Below are 20572 nucleotides of genomic sequence, written 5' to 3'. Positions count from 1 at the left end.
GAGCTCCCTCTACCAGCACTGCCCTCCCAGCAGCCCCTCAGCGTGGGCCCCGTGGCTGCTCACCCAGGAGGGTGGGCATCTCCTTTGCCCCAGGCCCCTCAGGCCCTGCCCCAGTCAGCCCTGCTGCCCTCAGTGAGGAGGCCATTGACCTCCTGAGATCCCTCACTGTTGGGAAGTCTACCATTCTGAATGCCATCCAGGGTGTAGAGAGGCAGTTGCAACAGACAAATGCATACCTGGAGGGCATTCATTCTGGCCACGCAGCCCAACAGCGAGCATTTCAGGCTCTGGCCTCTGCACTGATGGCAGCCATTGTCCCTGTGTCCAGCCTCCCCCCTCCAACTTCCTCCACCTAGACCCAATCCCCAGTACCTTAGCCTATCCCAGGCACACCATCAGACCAGCATGCACACACCTCAACACACATGGGTGGTTCTGGCAAACATAAGCACCACACATCCCACAAGCACTCACACAAGCATCATACCCATGCATACATACCAACATCCACTGCCTCCACTGTGTCCCCTTCCTCCACATCTTCCTCCTCCCTCCCTGTCACGTCTCCACTCACACCTGCATGCACTACATCTTCAGCCACTACCTCCATCACCAGCACGCCCATCACCACACACCACTCACTTGCACTCACCACCCCACTGCCATTCACACATCCCCTGTGTTCTCTCCCAGTGTGTCTGTGAGCCCACCACCCAAACTACACAAACGCAGTCACACACCCACCCAACAGCCATCCACCTCACGCCAGCAAGACAATAGTTGGGAGTGGCAAGACAGCTGCGCCACCATCCAAGGTAGGGAAGGGCCTGAAAAAGAAAGGCAAGTCAACGTCGCCGCCAACCTGCACGGCGGACAAGACCGATGTCAGTGGAGTGTCACATCTACTACCTCAGTCCTTGGCAGGATGAAGGACTCTGGGCACAAGGCCCCCTCCAGAACCAGTGGAGATTCACATCTACTACCTCAGTCCTTGGCAGGATGAAGCACTCTGGACACCAAGCCCCCTCCAGAACCAGTGGAGATTCACATCCACTACCTCAGTCCTTGGCAGGATGAAGCACTCTGGGCACCAAGCCCCCTCCAGAACCATTGGAGATTCACATCCACTACCTCAGTCCTTGGCAGGATGAAACACTCTGGGCACAAGGCCCCCTCAAGAACCAGTTTAGATTCACATCCACTACCTCAGTCCTTGGCAGGATGAAGTACTCAGGGGACCAAGCCCCCTTAAGAACCAGTGGAGATTCACATCCACTACCTCAGTCCTTGGCAGGATGAAGCACTCTGGGCACAAGGCCCCCCTCCAGAACCAGAGGAGATTCACATCCACTACCTCAGTCCTTGGCAGGATTAAGCACTCTGGGCACAAGGCCCCCTCCAGAACCAGTGGGGAATCACATCCACCTCCTCAGTCCTTGGGAGGATGAAGCACTCTGGGCACCAAGCCCCCTCCAGAACCAGTGGAGAAAGTCATCCACCTGAGAGACTGTGGCTTTGCACTCCCCAAGATGAAGAAGTGGGCAAACCACCCACTGGAGAGACTTGAGAGACTGTGGCTTTGCACTCCCCAGGATAAAGCAGTGGGCAACCCACCCACTGGAGAGACTTGAGAGACTGTGGCTTTGCACTCCCCAGGATGCAGCAGTGGGCAAACCACCCACTGGAGAGACTTGTGATACTGTGGCTTTGCACTCCCCAGGACAAAGCAGTGGGCAAACCACCTACTGGAGAGACTTGAGAGACTGTGGCTTTGCACTCCCCAGGATGCAGCAGTGGGCAAACCACCCACTGGAAAGACTTGAGAGACTGTGGCTTTGTACTGCCCAGGATGCAGCAGTGAGCAAACAACCCACTGGAAAGACTTGAGAGACTGTGGCTTTGCATTCCCCAGGATGCAGCAGTGGGCAAACCACACACTTGAGAGACTTGAGATTTTGTGGCTTTGCACTCCCCAGGATAAAGCAGTGGGCAAACCACCCACTTGAGAGACTTGAGAGACTGTAGCTTTGCACTACCCAGGATGCAGCAGTGGGCAAACCACCCACTTGAGAGACTTGAGAGACTGTGGCTTTGCACTCCCAAGGATAAAGCAGTGGGCAAACCACCCACTGGAAAGACTTGAGAGACTGTGGCTTTGCACTCCCCAAGATAAAGCAGTGGGCAAACCACCCACTGGAGAGACTTGAGAGACTGTGGCTTTGCACTCCCCAGGATAAAGTAGTGGGCAACCCATCCACTTGAGAGACTTGAGAGACTGTGGCTTTGCACTCCCCAGGATAAAGCAGTGGGCAAACCACACACTTGAGAGACTTGAGATTCTGTGGCTTTGCACTCCCCAGGATAAAGCAGTGGGCAAACCACCCACTTGAGAGACTGTAGCTTTGCACTACCCAGGATGCAGCAGTGGGCAAACCACCCACTTGAGAGACTTGAGAGACTGTGGCTTTGCACTCCCAGGGATAAAGCAGTGGGCAAACCACCCACTGGAAAGACTTGAGAGACTGTGGCTTTGCACTCCACAAGATAAAGCAGTGGGAAAACCACCCACTGGAGAGACTTGAGAGACTGTGGCTTTGCACTCCCCAGGATAAAGTAGTGGGCAACCCACCTACGGGAGAGACTTGAGAGACTGTGGCTTTGCACTGCCCAGGATACATCAATGGGCATGGAGCCCCCTCGTGGAGCTGGCATCGTGCACTCATCCGGCTGAGGTGTCCCTCCTCCCTTCCCCCTGAGGTGCCTGTTTTTTTCGATCTGATGCCCCTGCAGTGTTCTCTCCGTTTCGATCGGGTATCTTGTGTGGGCCTCGCCCATGCATTTTGGGCCCAGTGGTCCACGGACTATATTGGTGCAGTACCTGGACTTGAATTCTTGGTGTACATATTTGTTTATAATGTATATAAAATTTTGACTAATGGATTTTTATTGATTACAGTCATTCAACTCATTTCCTTTTGTCATTGTGTTCTTCCAGGGGGGTTTGGGGGGTGTAAATCTAATGTTGCAGCATGTATTGGTGTGTGTGTTGTAGTGGGTGAGGTTGGGGGTGGGGATGTTGCATGTTGCGTATTTGTGTCACTCTCTTTTCCCTCCCCCCTTCCCTGTGTTGTAGGCGCAGTACTCACCGTGGTTGTCGCCGCCATCGGTTGTGCTCCTGGTAGAGGAGCAGGAAGACAATCGCAGGGAGTATTTGGAGTTCAGGCTCCATGGGGTCCTGGTTCCTCGTGGGTTGTGTAGAGGTGAGTGTTTCCCCTTTCAAGTCCTGTTTCCACCGTGTTTTTGTTTGCGTTGAATCCGCCCCAGAAAAGGTGGCGGATTGGCCTGTCATCATAGTGTGGGTGGTACATTGTCTTCCGTCTCTCTGTTGGCGGTTACCGCTGTGGTGTTTGTTTGTACCGCCTTGGCAGTTGGAGTGTTAAAGTGGCTGTCTATGTTGGCGGTTTCCGCCATGGTTGTAATCCCATTTTTTTGCTGCCGGCCTGATCCGCCAGGGTTGTAATGAGGGCCTTACTCACCTCAGAGGATACCATTTGTCAAATGTTGGAAAGCAGAGGGAGTGACCTGACTGAAACCCCCCAGGAGGCCATGTTTGTCTAACTCCAACCATCAGCCCAGTGTCCGCTTGACGATATACCCCTGTTTGTTAACTCTCAAATGAGGTTTACTCACCTGGGAGGATCACATTTGTCAAGTGTTGGGAAGAAGAGGGAGTGACCTGACTGCAACTCCCAATAGGCTCTGTTTCTCTAACTCCAACCATCAGCCCAGTGTTCCCTTGCCAATACACCCCTGTTTGTTAACTTCCAAATGAATTTTACTCACCTTCGAGGACACTATGGTGGTCATTATGAGATTGGCAGTGACTTTTAAAGTGATGGCAATACCGCCAACAGGCTGACGGTAGTTACCGCCAAATTATGACCATGGCGGTGATAACTCCCATAGACAGCCAATGTACCACACCAACCGCCAAGGCGTTAACACCACTGACCACGGCAGTAGCCATCAACAGCCAGCCAGGCAGAAGACAAGGTACCGCCCACCATATCATGACATAGCAAACCTCCATGATTTCCGGGGCAGTAGCAACGCCATCCAAAGCCTGGTGGAAATGCATCACAGAAGACCAAAGACTCACCAACAGAGACACAGAGAAGATCAACGACGCCATGGAACCGGAATGTCAAGTCTTCCCGATGCTCTTCTACAGCCGCCTAGCACACAAGGGAGGGAGGGAGGAAAAGGAGAGTGACACACACACACATGCATGACACACACCATTCAGACACTCACCATACACACAACCACCTGCAGTAAACCAATGGCACAGCACACACGGCATAATAATACAAGGACTACAGGTTGACAGTACTAAGACTATAATTGCATGGCAACAGCCACCATATGAACCAATTGGAGAACAAAGATATATAAACAATTGTCCAGAATGGGCCAAGGCCCAGTCCCAAGTATAAGAGGCCCACATGGTCACAGGGCACAGCTCAAGCCCCAACTTGATCCTGACTTACTCTGCACAAAACTGTGCAGGGGCAACATCTCAGAAGTGGACAGGCACCTCAAGGGGAGATGGGTGGGGGGCAACTCAGCTGAAGTTTGGGAACTTGCCCACTGGTTCTGGAGGGGGCTCCATGCCCATTTCAAAGAGCTTGGGAGTGCAAGGTCACAGTCTCTGAGGAGAGGAACTTGCCCACTGGTTCTGGAGGGGGCTCCATACCCATTTGAAATAGCTGGGGAATGCAAGGTCACAGTCTCTGAGGTGGGGAACCTGCCCAATGGTTCTGAAGGGTTCCCCATTTTCCTTTGCTGGGGATTGCAAGGTCACAGTCTCTGAGGTGGGGAACTTGCCTACTGCTTCTTGAGGGGGCTCCATGCCCATTTCAAACAGCTGGGGACTGCAAGGTCACAGTCTGTGAGGTGGGGAACTTGCCCACTGGTTCTGGAGGTGGCTCTAAGCCCATTTCAAATTGCTGGGGAGTGCAAGGTCACAGTCTCTGAGATGGGGAACTTGCCCACTGGTTCTGGAGGGGGCTCCTTGTAGATCAGTCCCTGGAGGATGGCCTACATGGCTTCTGCTGCAGATGAGGGCTGATGTGTCTCAGCAGGGGATGAGGGCCCTGTGCACACTGGTGGTGGTGGTGTTGGTACCCTGCCAGTCTCTGCAGGAGGTGACGGCTGCTGTGTCTCAGTAGGGGATGAGGGCCTTGTGCCCACTGGTGGTGGTGGTGTTGGTACCCTGCCAGCCTCTGCAGGGGGTGGGGGCTGCAGTGTCTCAGCAGGGGATGATGGCTTCTTCCCTTTCCTGGCTAGTGGAGTGGGATCCCTCCCTTTCCTGGCTGGTGGAGTGGGATCCTCCCCTTTCCTGGCTGGTGGAGTGGGATCATTCTCTTTCCTTGCTGGTGGAGGGGGATCCTTCCCTTTCCTGGCTGGTGGAGTGGGATCCTTCATGTCTTGCCTCCACGACTAGGAGGTGCCTCCACTGTCTCGTGCACTGTCTGGCTGAGGTGCTACGCTGGATCTTTGAGACCCTGCTCTTACAGGCAGAACAGGGGGAGGGGGAGGGAAGAGGTCAAGTTGGACAAGGAAAAGTTTCTTAGGAACGGTGGGGCAGGATGAGGGTGGAGGGATAGGAGTGGAGGTTGAGGGAGTGGTTTTTGGAGGATTACACCTGCTGGACTTGGGTGCAGGTGCAGGTGCATGGGCAGTGTGCTGATGTGAGGTGAATGGCTGTTGGGTGCCTGCTTTTGTGTCCTTTGTGGGGGGACAGACAGGGTGGGAGAGGACACAGGGGACGCGTGGATGGATGTTGTGGAGGTGTCTACTAGTGAGGTGTGTGTGCTGCTTGGGGTGGTGATGCTGGTGGTGGCTGTCGAAGCAGTAAATGCAGGTGTGAGTGTTGGCATGACTGTGAGAGAGGCAGAGGAAGAGGGGGAGACAGTGGAGGCAGTGGATGTGGATGTGGATGTGTATGCAACTGTCTGTTGTTTGTGTGAGTGCTTGTGGACTGAAGTGTGGTGCCTGTGTTTGACTGTGCCACCCTTGTGTGATGTCTTGTGTGCATGCTCGTCTGTATGTGTGCATGGGATGGGTTGGGCTTGAGGAGACTAAGACTGGGAATTGGTAGCTGGAGGGGGGACGGTAGGAACAGGGACAATGGCTGCCATCAGAGAGGAGGCCAGAGCCTGAATCCATCTCTGTTGGGCTGCCAATCCACCATGGATGCCCTCCAGGAACGCATTGCATTGCTGCATTTGAGATGCGAGCCCCTGGATGGGTTTCACAATGGTTGACTGCCCTACAGAGATGGATTTCAGGAGGTCAATAGACTCCTCACTCAGGGCAGCAGGGCTCACTGGGGCAGGGCCCGAGGTGCCTGGGGCAAAGGAGATGCCCACCCTCCTGGGTGAGCATGGCACGGGCAACTCGCTGAGGGGCCCCTGGGAGGGCAGTGCTGGTACGGGAGTTGGCGGCTGTATCTGCAGCTTGAGTGGTCCCAGAGGTGTCCGCCACCACCAGGGAGCTTCCATCGGAGGAGGAATCAAAGTCTGTGTTTTTCACCTCCTGTCTCCACCGTGGTGCTCCCCTCGCCCTCCGTCCCACTGGATCCCTCGGCATTGGTGGACTCTGCCTCCTGGGTCCTGTGGGATGCAGCTCCCTCTGTCACCCGTGCCCCTGCTCCTCCGCCAAATGATGCTAATGCACACATGAACAGGATGACAGAAGGAAAAAGAGGAGCAGAAAGAAAGGGAGCACTGGGTTAATTACAGCACCAAGACCACAGTTAGCATACACAGTACCGTCACACACAGGGATCAGGATTGCGCACTATTCATTGCACTGGCATTCAATTGGCTATAAGCTACAGCAAGATGAGGGCCAAACACTGCCAATTGCACCCGTCCTGGGACCCACAAAGCCCTGACTGACATTGAATGCAACCGAGCTAGATTACCTGCATTTTCCATACACCCATTACCCTTGAGCTGGATCACTACGCAATGTCTGTCCTGGCATTAAGGGGCACCCACTAACTCACACCCACCACCCAGATCCCATGCCACCTACCAATTATTGTAGTAAAGCCCACTGTACTCAGCGCCTTGTGGCTGTCGTGATGCCCTCAAGCTCCTATCCAGCTCTGGGTAGGCCACCGCCAGGATGCGGGCCATCAGGCGGGTCAGGTTCCGAAGGGCACCCCTTCCTCGATGGGAGGCCATCCCCAGCTGGGCCTCTGCAGTCTTCCATGCCCAGCATCTCAGGTCCTCCCACCATTTCCTGCAGTGGGTGCTCTGCCTACTGTAGACCCCCAGGGTCTGCACATTCTTGGCGATGGCACGCCACAATCCCTTCTTTTGATGGGCGCTGACCTGCAGAGGTAATACAGACAGGAGGACAGCATTACAAATACAATCCAGCCTGTCACACATATGGCCCACAAATCCTGTTTCCAACTCCATTAGCACACACATTGCCCTGCACACACCATGTACACTACCACTAGACATCCTCCCCCACAAATGACACGATGCCTACACACACAAATCTCCATGCAACCTTCCCACATGGAACGTACCCAAGGTGTACGCACCTTTTGGTCTGGAGACCCATACAGCTGTCCATACTTGGGTAGGACCCCATCCACCAAGCGCTCCAACTCCATCAAAGTGAAGGCAGAGGCACTTTCCCCAGTCACACGGGCCATGCTAGGTTCCAGACACAGGTCACAGCAGCACACGCAGTGTAGCTGTTGTTCTGTGGAAAGTCAGGAATCAAATGAGGTTGTAAACAGAAAATGGCGATCACGTCCACGGCGGTGTACACTGTCACAGCCCCATAGAGCCCCATACAAGACCACCTTCTGCCACAACGCCCAACGTTTGTGGAGTTACCTCACTTCCACCTGTCTCTAGATTCAGGACAGGCGGTTGCCATTTCATGGTGGTGGACAACATTCAGATCTTCCATCACTGCGTCATTGCCAAAAATTGCACATACATTGCCATTCCCACTGTCCCATCACATTAATGCTGTATGCACACTGAGGTGGTTGTTCCATTGTTCAAATTGTGACAGCCTACTCACTCTTGTGTCCCTCAGATGCCTACCACAGTGGATGAATAGGAGGAGGAGACAAACCCCCGTGCACAGACCCCTTGTGGACTTGGCTACACTGCAGAACAGGCACATAATACTCACCTATAGACTGGACAGGGCCACAATCACAGAGCTGTGTACCCAATTGGAGCCTGACCTGATATCAGCTATCCGTCATCCCACTGTGATCCCCTCTCTTGTGCACGTTCTATCAGTGCTCCATTTCCTGGTAACTGGTTCTTTCCAAGTGACAGTGGGTTTTGCAGCAGGAATGTCACAGTCAATGTTCTCAATCGTGCTGGCAAGGGTATTGTCTGCCTTGGTGAAACACATGTGCAGCAACATTGCTTTCCTCAGGTGGAAGATTGGGCCACTGTGAAGGCAGGATTCTATGCAATGGGACATATACCCAACATTTTTGGGGCGATTGACGATATACATATTGCTTTTGTCCCCCCCTCCGCCAGAATGAGCAGGTGTTCCGGAATCGGAAGAGTTTCCACTCACTGAATGAGCAAATGGTGTGCCTGGGAACCAGTACATCTCCGACATCACTGCCAAGTATCCTGGGTCAGTGAATGACGGCTTTGTTCTGAGGAATAGCAGAATCCCAAATGTGATGGCCCAACTACAGAGGCACAGGGTGCGGCTAATAGGTGAGCCAGAGTCCCCACCCACTGTATGTCAGTGTATGCCTTCAGATGTTATCCCATGGCATTGTGTAAGGCTAATGTTTGTCCCTCAGTACTTGCAGGGGACTCTGGCTACCCAAAGCTAGTGTGGCTCCTGAGCCCTGTGACGAAATCCAGGACAGGGGTGGAGAACCATTATAATGATGCAGATGGGCGAACCAGTAGAATAATCGAAAGGACCTTCGTCCTCCTGAAGGCCAGGTTCAGATGCCTGCATCTGACAGGTGGATCCCTGTGCTACTCACCTGAGAATGTCTGCCAGATAGTAATGGCATGCTGCATGTTGCATAACCTGGCCCTCAGACAACATGTGCCTTTTCTGCAGGCGGAGAAGACTGGAGATGACCCTGTAGCAGCAGTGGACCCTGAGGACAGTGAGGATGAGGAGACAGAGGATGAGGATGTGTACAACTGAACATCAGTTATACTTCAAAACGTCCAATGACACACAGGTGAGACAGTGGAACTGACCAATACTCTGACTATTGATTTATCTGAATGGCTGTAGCATGAAGGCATTCACTTCCTTTGCATCTCAACTTACTGTCACCTATGGCTTGTCATTTTACAGATGTTGGTGATATGACAACAGTGTCCTGATGTGTTTACTACAGACAGCTACAGGGCATTATTTGTATGCTATCACACTGTTCAGATCATTTGCACTAGATGTGACTGTTCCCCCATAAATGCACATTTTCACCACATAAAACAGTGTCACTCAAGTTGTGTTCAAGGGTGTTTATTGTAGTGAAAATAATTGAGGGAAAGGTGCAATGGAATGGGGTGATGGTAGAGGAAAGTCCAGGGTATTGTTCCAGTCTGTTTGTAGCACAGGTCCAGTGTCCAAGGTGCTATAGGAAGGGGAGCAAAGGCAGTTCAAAGTGGACAAGGTGACAGGGTGGGACACAAGGGGAACAATAAGGAGAGTCTCATTTGCTGGAGATGGTCTTGATCTTGGCAAGTGTCTCTGGCTTCTGTCCGGGTTGCAGGGAACGTTTGTAGGTTGGCTCACCTTCTGCAGGTGGAGGGGTGCTGGTGGCCTGTGGGTCTGGTGGTGGGGCCTCCTGCATACTATCTGCAGCAGAAGTAGAGGGCTGGTCAATAGACTGGCTTGTGGTAGGGGCCCACTGGTGTGCTGTCCATTCCCTCATGATGTTGGCCATGTTTCCCAGCATCCCTGCTATGGAGATCATGGTGGGGTTGAGGGCTTGCAAGTCCTCCCTGATCTCCTGATGGTGTACCTCCTGCAGCCGCTTGTTCTCCTGCATGTTAGTAAGGATCTGGCCCATCGTGTCCTGGGATTGTTGGTAGGCCCCCAGGATCTTGGTGAGTGCCTCCTGGAGAGTCGCTTCCCTGGGCCTGTCTTCCCCCTGGCCCACAGTGGTCCTCCCAGTGTCCCTGTTGCCCTGTGCCTGTGTCCCCTGAATGGTGTGCCCACTGCCACTGTGCCCTGGTCCCTGATTGTCTTAGGGGTGAGGTGTGGACTGGGGTCCCTGTACAGGTGGGCACACTACTGATTGATGTATCCTGGGGACAGAGATGAGGGGATGTAGGGTGGGCGCTGTGGTGTAGGATACTGATGGGGGAGGCTCTGTGGTGGACTGGAAGTGGGCTGGGGTGACCGACTAACCAGTGGTCCCTGATGGGCCAGGTAGTTCCCCTTTGCTGTGCATGCTTTTGTCATGGGTGTCCATGCAGTGCTGGGAGGGCTATCCATGCATTGGTATAGCATACAGGGCTTGGCATTGGGGTTAGTCATATGTGTATGTGCAGTATGTGGGATGGAGTGGAGTGATAAGAGTGAGGGTGAGGGGTGAGATGGCATGCAGGTATTTGGGTGACAGTCAGTAAATGTTGACTCACCAGTCTCCAGTCCTCCGGCAACGCCTTTGAGTCCCTCAAGATGCAGGATTGCCAAGACTTGTTCCTCCCATGCTGCGAGCTGTGGGGGAGGAGGTGGGGGTCCACCGCCAGTCCTCTGGATGGCGAGCTGGTGCCTTGCTGCCACGAAACATACCTTCTCCTATAGGTCTTTCCACCTCTTCCTGATGTCATCCCTTGTTCTTGGATGCTGTCCCACAGCGTTCACCCTGTCCACGATTCTCCGCCATAGCTCCATCTTCCTGGCAATGGATATTCGCTGTACCTGTGCGCCAAACAGCTGTGGCTCTACCCTGATAATTTCCTCCACCATGACCTGCAACTCCTCATCTGTGAAAAGGGGGTGCCTTTGTGGGGACATTGGTGTTGTGTGGTGTGTGTAGGTGTATGGGTGTTGGGTACTGCGGTTTGGTGTGTGAAGTGGGGTGCATAAGGGATGTATGGGTGTATGTGGTGTGTGTGTCTAGTTGTCGCAGTGGTCTTGATGTCAGTATTGTGGAAATAATTTGTATTTGTAAAGGGTTGTGGGTAATGTGAGTGTGTGTTTTATAGTGCTGTGGGTGTGTGAGTGTGGTGTGTGTATTAGTGTCAGGTATGTGTTTTTGTTATTGGCCAATGTTGTGTAGTTTAGTATTTGGGTGTCCATTCTGAGCGAGCCGGTGTGTACCCCCAATGGTTTACTGCCATTGAATGTCCACTGTGGTGATTTGTGGGTCATGATGTAGTGGGCGTTGTTTTGTTGGCATAACGGTATGTCTCTGGGTGATTTCCTAGACAAAACACGTGTTGGCAAGAGTGGCTGGCGAAAGTGGCAGAACTTGAACTGAAGCCGTATTGTGATGAGAAGAAGAATATTAAATAAATTATGAAGATGGATTAATAATGGACACTGGTGGGACATGCGCCTTCATTTATAGAGACTTTGGATCAGTGATTTTTGATTGTTGATTTCAGGGATTTGGGGTGCTTTTCCCTGGTTAGTGCACCGTCTGAAGATGTATTAAGTATTGTGCTTGAAATTTAGGATACAGGTGACAGGCAGCCCAAATTACTCCTGCAATCCACCATCTATTAATCAATAACGGTTTGGGTGTTCATATCGCCACTTTAGCACCGTTGGGCTGGCGGATTTATGTATGTGGCAGTATTCTGTCGGATTGGTGTGTGTGTCATGATTTGGTGAACGGATCTTTGCCTCCACAGCGGTAAGTTGGGGGGCTGTCACCACGACGGTAAGCGCGGTTTACCGCCAATGTCATGATGAGGGCCTATGTGTCAACTGTGCGGAAGTGGAGGGTGTGTTCTGGCTGCAAATATACCCTGGTTCTCTAACTCCAACCACTAGTCCAATGTTCACTTTCCCATATACCCTTGTTTGTCAACTTCCAAATGAAGTTTACTCATGTGGAAGGATACCATTTGTCAAGTGTTGGGAAGCTGAAGAGGTGACCTGACTGCAAAGCCCAATAGTCCATGTTTCTCTCACTCCAACTATCCACCAGCCCAGTGTTCTTTTGTGCATATACCACAGTTTGTAAACTCTCAATTGATGTGTACTCACCTGCGAGTGAGCAATAAGCAGATCATGCTCAACTCAGAGACATGTCTGTCTACCTAGCACCATCTTGACCTGCTAACCCAAGATGAAACTATTGAGGACTGGATTGACACCTTACCAAGTGTGTACAACAAGTATTCTAAAGGCCTCAAGCTTCATCACCAAATTGGTATCAGCAGCAAACACATTAACACAGCACTGCGCACAATATGACTGCAGTTACATATACAACAAAGTCTTATGTTTGTCTGTATATCAATCAACTAGGACTCTAAATGGTGAAAGGCATATGTTGCCTCTCCACTGTGCTGGCTTCACTATTGGTGTAGATGTTGTTTTCATTCCACCACCCAAAGTGCAGATGCACATCTTATGAGCTGCTTCAGTCAACTAGTCTAGAAAAGTTTCACACATCATGTCAAATGCCCCAATACCATGGCAATATGGCACAATAGCCTACCCTACAACTTAAAAGTGTCCAATGTCTCTGCTTACTGTAACTCAAAACCTTTGGAGGTAGATGTCACACTTCAACCAGTAACCCTTCATCAACAGGTCAAGCTGCCACTGGGTACCCGGAGACTACCAAACAGACTACCACTACCCTCTGGATGAAGCCCTCTGTGATGAGAACACTCCTAGACTTGTGGACGTGGAGGCAAAGCCCTGGGCTTGTATAGTGCACTTTACTATGGACTTCTAAGTAAATTAAATGATCCAATTGGGTATGATCCAATGTTACCATGTTTAAAAGGAGAGAGCATATGCACTTTAGCACTGGTTAGCAGTGGTAAAGTGCGCAGTCTTAAAACCAGCAAAAATAGTATCTGAAAAGTGGAGGGAGGCAGGCAAAAAGTTAGGGGTGACCACCCTAAGGCTGTCAGGTCTAACACACACTAAGCAGGGCTTCACTCCCAACATCTACCCATTCCTGTGTGGCAAACACATCATGCAAACTACATCTGTGGCAGGAACCTGAAGGGATGTCCTGCCAGAGACACAAACAGCCGCAGGCACCCCTGCCTCTGCAGCAGCTGATCCTCCCTCCCCCCCTCCCAACCCCAAGCGGGGACGTCCATGCTGGCATCCAGGAAGCGAAGATGGCAAGACACCCACCACTGCCAGCAATAATCTTCTTCCTTAATGTCTCCTTTGTGTGTCTCACTCTGTTGACTGAACCACTTTCCATTTCCAATAGGAGTGCTACTCTGGACTTTGGACTTCCAATAGTGTTGCATATACTCCAGTGATTTTATTCACCATGACTGACCCTTTCACATTTCAATTTTTGTTAATTTGTGTCACAAATATTTTCTGTTAGTTGTAGCTTCCCAATAAATTCACCAGTCACTAACTCATTGTCTGCTATCTTTAATTTCACATTTTACCATGTAGATATGTCAGACCATGTGAACCAAATGATCACAAGGTAGATGTTTAAGATGGGATATGTTGCATGTACACAGTGTCCAGATCAGGATTATAGCCATTCCACACAAACACATACATACAAGTGACTTGTCAAAGAAGAAATTGTATTGAATCATTCAGCACACAGGCTGTTAATATGTCTGAAAAATAACAAATCATACATGATAGAATCATACTGTGTAAATAAACACGTTTACGGGTACAGACGTCCTGATCGTGGAAGGAAGGGATTTGTCAGATATTGTCCTGTAGAATAGGCAAACATTAGAGTGTTTGATGTCGTCAGCTAGAGCCATATCACCTACCACACCAAAATAATTCAACATCATATCATGCAAGGCTCAGACAGATAGCAGAACAGCAGTTTTTGATCACACGGTCATTACAATCGTGTGCCTATGTATCTGGTGGTATGACGCAAACATATGTCAGTGATTTGGCACAGTCACTTTGGCTACATACAGGTCATACAAAAAGAGCATTTAGCCAATGTGAAGGGTAACTAACATGATTTTGGCCTACAACTACATATTTTCTGACCACATGATGACACTCATGATGCATCAGAGCCACCACACAACAAGAAATAAGTCCATATGGAGTCTTCTAAACTTCATCCTATCACTGTGCAAGCTGTCTTGGCATAAGTCTCTTACACCCAAAGTCTGTGACCTACTTCCCTGGAACAATCCATGTCCACTATATATGTCAGAACAGCATCACATACATGCCAATGTCACATCGCTGAAATGCCCACATGAAGATGTCATGGTGAAGGTTCTGAACAAAGAACAACACAAGGAGCATAGGCATGAAACTATCCGTATGACACAAGTCACATAGCAAGCACCTGGAAAACAAAGTACATTGCAATAATTCTGACACAAACAAAACAACGGTATTAAGGTGGGGATGTGTGAAAATCTAACTCATCAAAAGCATGTGGCTGATTTTGTCTGAGTATCAGCTCCCTAACTATTTCCAAAATATTTACTACACACTTTATCACAACTACAGTACATTGTACAGTCAAAGTCATGAGATCACATTACATACTTGCACTCATGAGAAGGAGCTGTCAATGAGATCTTGTCACAACTCAGCTTCTTCCTGTTCACCACTGTCATCTTCATTTGACATTTCAGTATTATTACCCAGTGGCAGTACAGGCTCCCCCTCCTCTGGGATGTAAGGGATATTACTCCGCAGGGCGATGTTGTGGAGCATTCAGCATGCCACAGTGATCTGATACACTTTCCGTGGTGAGTAGAGAAGGACTCTCCTAGTCTTGTCCAGACAGAGAAATCTGGCCTTCAGGAGACCAAAAGCCCGCAACACTGCTGGCCGTGTTCTTCCATGGGTCTCATTGAAGCGGACTTACCCTTGCATAGTTGGATTCCTCAGTGGTGTAAATAACCAAGGACGTTTTGGATATGCTGAGTCTCACTTCATGATTGTATCACCTAACATTGCTTACACACAATCAGGACAGATGTGATTTACCAACCATACAGGCCCTCTCTGGTTGCAGTTGTGACATCAGCTGGGGTATGGGTCTGTTCCACTTTTTAAAGGAATCATGGGCTAATCCAGGGAAATGGGCACATACGTTTGAGATGTAGAGATCTTACAAACAGACAACTTGCACGTTTGATAGAATGGATGTGTTTCCTGTTGCAATAGATTTGTTCACTGGACTCTGGTGGCACCAAGGCAACATGTGTGCTGTCAATGCTTCTACCACATGTGGAAGGCGAGCAACACAATAGAAGTCAGCCTTCACATTGGCTAAATCCTCACGTCGGGGGAACCTGATATAGCTGTCAATGTATTTCATCATTGCTGATGGGAAATGTCTCAAAACAAGACTGAACATAGGTTCTGACATATCACCAGATACGGCCACTGTATGTAAGAAGGATCGGGTGACCAAGAAGTGCAATAATTCCATGATTTGAACAAAGGGTAGCGTGCTAGGTGGATTACTGTTTTCAGAAATTAGAGCAGGCTCCAACTGATGGCATAAATCCAACATTCTTTGCCTATTCAGAAGGTACATTTTTATGATGTGGCTTTCCTCCATGGTTTGAACGTCTGGTAATGGACGGTACACTGGAGGTTGTCACCTCTTCCCTCTCCCATAGTACCTATGTGTGAAAATACATGAGTTGGAGCATTAGTCAATGAGTCCACCCCAACATACATGATGTATAGCAACAAAATCATGTGAAAAAACATTTCACACTGGAAATCCATTGCATCCAGTACTCATCACAGCTGTCAACTACACAAGGGTCAAATGTGACCCTCATAGCAGGCAAAACATGTGTCCACAACATGGATTTGTGCAAACCCCAACTATCTTCCACTCAATTGCCCCTAAAAATGTAACAGTCTTTTCCAACTGTCAAAACTATTGTCAGCGGCAGTGGACAGTGCACCGCCAGCATATGCCATCTGTGCCCAGCAACACACTACACTTGTGATTGTGTAGTACAACCTACACAAGACTTCTTTAGGATGTTTGTGATGATCCAACACATATATTGGTGTTGTGAGGCATTCAACAGGGCCAAATACTGTATTTCCGACCACCAAAATGACGGATGCCTGACCTACTTCACTGGACATTAGGAACCGCCTGCGGCAGCAGTCACAAATCGTCCACGCAGTGGGTGGTGGCAACCGCGGCAGACAAAGCCATAGGCTAATGCTGTTGCCTGCAGCAGTCACGGCCCAACAGCTGTGTCTATCGACGGTGATGACTACGTACGTTACATACGTGTACACCACATTTTGCAAAGTCAGTCACTTGACTACAGACACTGCTGCTGTCAACACCTCCAGCACTTCAGCTGCTGTGTGCTGCCTCTGGGAGCAATCATGCCATGTCAAGCAGGTGAAAGGGCCCCTGCCTTCTCTTCAGAGGAGCTGGAGAAGCTTGTAGCTGAGGTCCTTACCAGGTATGGCTATCTCTATGGCTCACCAGAGGAGCAGGTGCATACTGTTTGAGTCATTTGAGGATCTTGCAAGCTATGTGTACAATGCCACAGATCATTCCTCCCACATCTGGCCTTGCCAAACTGTTGTATGAGTGGCATATAATGACTCACTATGCCCTTCAGAGTGTCACACAAGCCACATTGATGGTGGCCACATAATGTACTGTTATGCATGGAAGTGATGGAAATGTGAGTGACATGTAGGTTCTGTATGGTCAACAAGCAGAGACCAGGGCCTGTCAAATGTATCTCTCTTATGGGGAATAGTCCAGGCTGGGGTAGAGTTACTGTGGATATGCAACTGTGGCACTGTGCCTACTCCATGTAGACCTGCAGATCCTGGCATGTGGCCAATATGAGGCTCTAGTGGCAAAACATGGCCTGAATGCCTCAGTCCATTGTACAGTACAGGCGTATTGTACAATTGACAAACCCACAGTGCAGATAGTCTGTAGATTCCAGGGCAGCAATGACAATGACATGTGACTCAGTAGCTTAGTTACATGGCAGAAATTAGAGCAAACATGCCTTTGTATGTTGACTGCCATCTCTGTATGTTTGCTACATATGGTCAAAACTATGGTGGTCATTATGATGTTGGCGGTATGGCCTGCCATGCCGGCGGTGGTGGGAAAACCCGCCAGCCGGCATTGCGGGCCACATGCCACATAAAGAACACCTTGAGGGCTGCCATCAGCCGCCCTCACTGAATCATTATCCGTCAGGGCAGTGGTGCTACCCCTCGGATAATGATCCCTAATCCTCCAGCCTTTCCCTGGCAGGGAAACCTGCCAGGGAAAGACTGGCGAAGGGGGTGCCGCGAGGCACCCCTGGGGGCCCCTGCACTGCCCATGCACTTGGCATGGGCAGTGCAGGGGCCCCTGTGCAGTGCCCCTTCTCGCAGGTCACTGCATGATTTTCAGGCAGTGATCTGCACGACGGATGCAGCTGCACCCACCGCACAGAGGCATAGGCGGTGGCTCCATGTGGAGCCTCCGTCAATATCCCGGCCCAGAGGAATGTACCTAATACAGCCGGCGGGGGTCCGGGGATGCTGGCGGTCAGTGTTTTGACCGCCAGCATGAACACGGCGGTTTCGACCTCCGTGTTCATAATGAGGGCCTATGTTCTGTGGCACAGGTGCATACCACAGAAACCCTTTCAGAACTGGCATAGGTCTACATTGGGTAGACCACATGTCCACACATGCACAGGGAAGAGACTTTCCGTGCCAACCATGGTAGCCCTTTTATTGCCACTCAAGTCTTAGTGTGAAGTCTGTACTATGGTAGTTGCTCTAGGGACTGTATGCAGTGAGTCAATGTTACAGGGTGTAAATTTGTATTTCTAGTCAAGCCCAATGAGTTTACCCCTCAGAGGGCACAAAGCTGTGCAGTGTTTCATTGTGGCTAGCATCACAGTACATGTTGCATGAGCCTCGGCTACCTGATGTCAGTAGGCTTGCTTGATCAGTGTAGGCTATGAGCAAGGTGGGTTGGATTGCAGATGACTCCAAAAGTGTGTAGTCATGTCCCTGTACTTATCAGTATGTGTGCTTTATACTTGTGGTGTGTTGACAAGTTGAAAATTTTGTGCTTGGTGTTTCTGACGTGTGTGACACAATCATTTGTGTTTGTAATCTTTTGATTTGTCTCTTCCATCCACACAGGTCAATGCCCATCAGAAGAAGGGGATTTGGAAAGCCATCGCCAGGAAGGTCTGGTCCCTGGGGGTCCATAGCCGGCAGGTACCCACTGTCGCAAAAGGTGGGAGGACCCGAGATGCTCGGCCTGGAAGATCATTGAGGTCCAGCTGGGGCTGTCAGCCCAATGTGGGCAGGGCACATGTCAGAGCCTGACTCCCCTAATGGCCAATATTCTGTCAGTGGCCTTCCCAAAGGATGATGAGTGTTTTAGGGGATCACAGGGGGAGAGTGCAGGGTATATGCAGCCATGTAAAATTACTAAGTCGATGTCTTAGGTTGGGCCATCTCTCCCTGAAGATTGTGGATGGGCCATGTGTAACACACAAGTTGATTAACTGTTTGTGTAGGTATGGAAATTGGTGCATGCTGATGTGCCTTGCCTATTAGCCTAGTGACCTTGGGCATAACTGAGTACAGTCCACAACCAATTTACTCTCCAGAGCCAACACATTTCTGAGTACAGTGCTCAATCAGGTCATGTTGTTTACTATGGGTGTAAATTGTACACAACAGTCCACTACTCTTCAGTGTGACAGCCCAAACAAGATGAAATAATAGATAACTGCCCTCAGCCATGTGTTGGCTTAAGTGAGCATACTGACATCTGTCCCCCAGAGGCCATTTGTCTTCAGTGTGTCACAAGTCCTGGTGCCTCACTACTGTCTGTCATGTGAAGGTGGCCATCATACATGTGATAGAGCATACAATGCTCTTTGGATGCAGTCACAGAGCAATACTTTTCCTTAGTAAGAAATAAATATTTATTGACATGATTTTGAAGACATGACTGTTGCCATCATTCCTTCTGCCTATATGTTGGCATGTGTTCCTTTCACTTTTGCCCATTCATTTTCACTGCTGTTTCACACATGGTCTCCCAGTCTTCTTGGGATGATTTCTGTATTCTATCACATATGTGCACATGCCAACATCTGTTTGCAATTGGACACATGTCATGAGGCTACATTTCATGGGGTGCCACAGACAGGAGTATGTCACTATTGATTGGTGGCTCACAGATACCCTCACCTGTCATTGCATGTTATTTGGCATGTATAACTGCAGTAGCAATGGAGGACATGACAGGTAGGACTATAGTTTTTAACCACAATGTGCATTTCAATGCCATTGATGTGGAATCATGAAGCAAGTGCTTTGTGCATGTGAAATGGGGAAGGTTTGTTCCCTAATTGTTAGCATACACCATGGAGTGATTTGCAGTTGTGTGGGAATCATATGTGCTTGTGTTCAACCATTCATCCAAGCAAATCTGTGTTTGCTTAACAAAAATAGAGACAGTGATATGGCATACCATTGGCCAATGTGTTGAGGGCCTTCTACAAGAACTTGAGAATCCCTGGGCCTCTCCAACTTTCAAAGGACAATTGGCTTCTACTGATGCAATCAGAGTATGTTATTGCCAGGGGAACAAATTTAGAAAGGTGTAATCACTGGGGCTAGCTGATTCATTGTGTTGTGGATTTTGTAGACAAATCTTCCTGAGACTTTGCATAATTTGTCTTCAGGCTACTCTACTTCTGTCAGCAACATGGCAGGATTTTTGACAATCATTTCTTCATGATGAGGTTTTGGGTATGTAAAGATTAGCTGGATGCATGACCTTGTGTGGGATCTGTGTAAATGAACTAGGCATTGTTCTACTATTGTATGACAACAGGTAACTAAGGAATGCTACATGACCCACACAACTGAAGGTGAAAAGGTCTCCTACTTGTTCAATGGGTACCGTGATTTCACAACTGCACCCATGCAACTGGTGTTGTCTGTGATTATGAATTTCCTGTGGCCAGCTGTTGGCAGTTCATGTAACATTCATGCATATGGGGTGGTAAATGTAGGAGCCACTTTGGAGGAGCTTGTTGCTGGTGCCTCCTGCATAACATGGTAATAATATTTGCTAATCACAGCTGTTGTTCAAGTGTGATCAAGAAAATTTAGTGACCCTATTTCTCTTTGTAAATTTAGCACCATCCTAGGCAAGCGGAAGAGACCGTGCAGAACCAAGTGGGGAAGAATTTGGCCACAGTACCTCCAGTCATGACACCACTGGCACAGAGGGACCCAGTGGCCCAGAGGGTGAGGGTGAGGAGAATGCCACAGAGGACACAGGATCAACCTCGTCATCTTCTGATTCTACAACTACTGG

Source organism: Pleurodeles waltl, chromosome 7 (assembly GCF_031143425.1).
Source record: "Pleurodeles waltl isolate 20211129_DDA chromosome 7, aPleWal1.hap1.20221129, whole genome shotgun sequence".
Lineage (NCBI taxonomy): Eukaryota > Metazoa > Chordata > Amphibia > Caudata > Salamandridae > Pleurodeles > Pleurodeles waltl.
The sequence above is the reverse complement of the archived record's forward strand: the minus strand, read 5'-3'. Positions refer to the sequence as shown.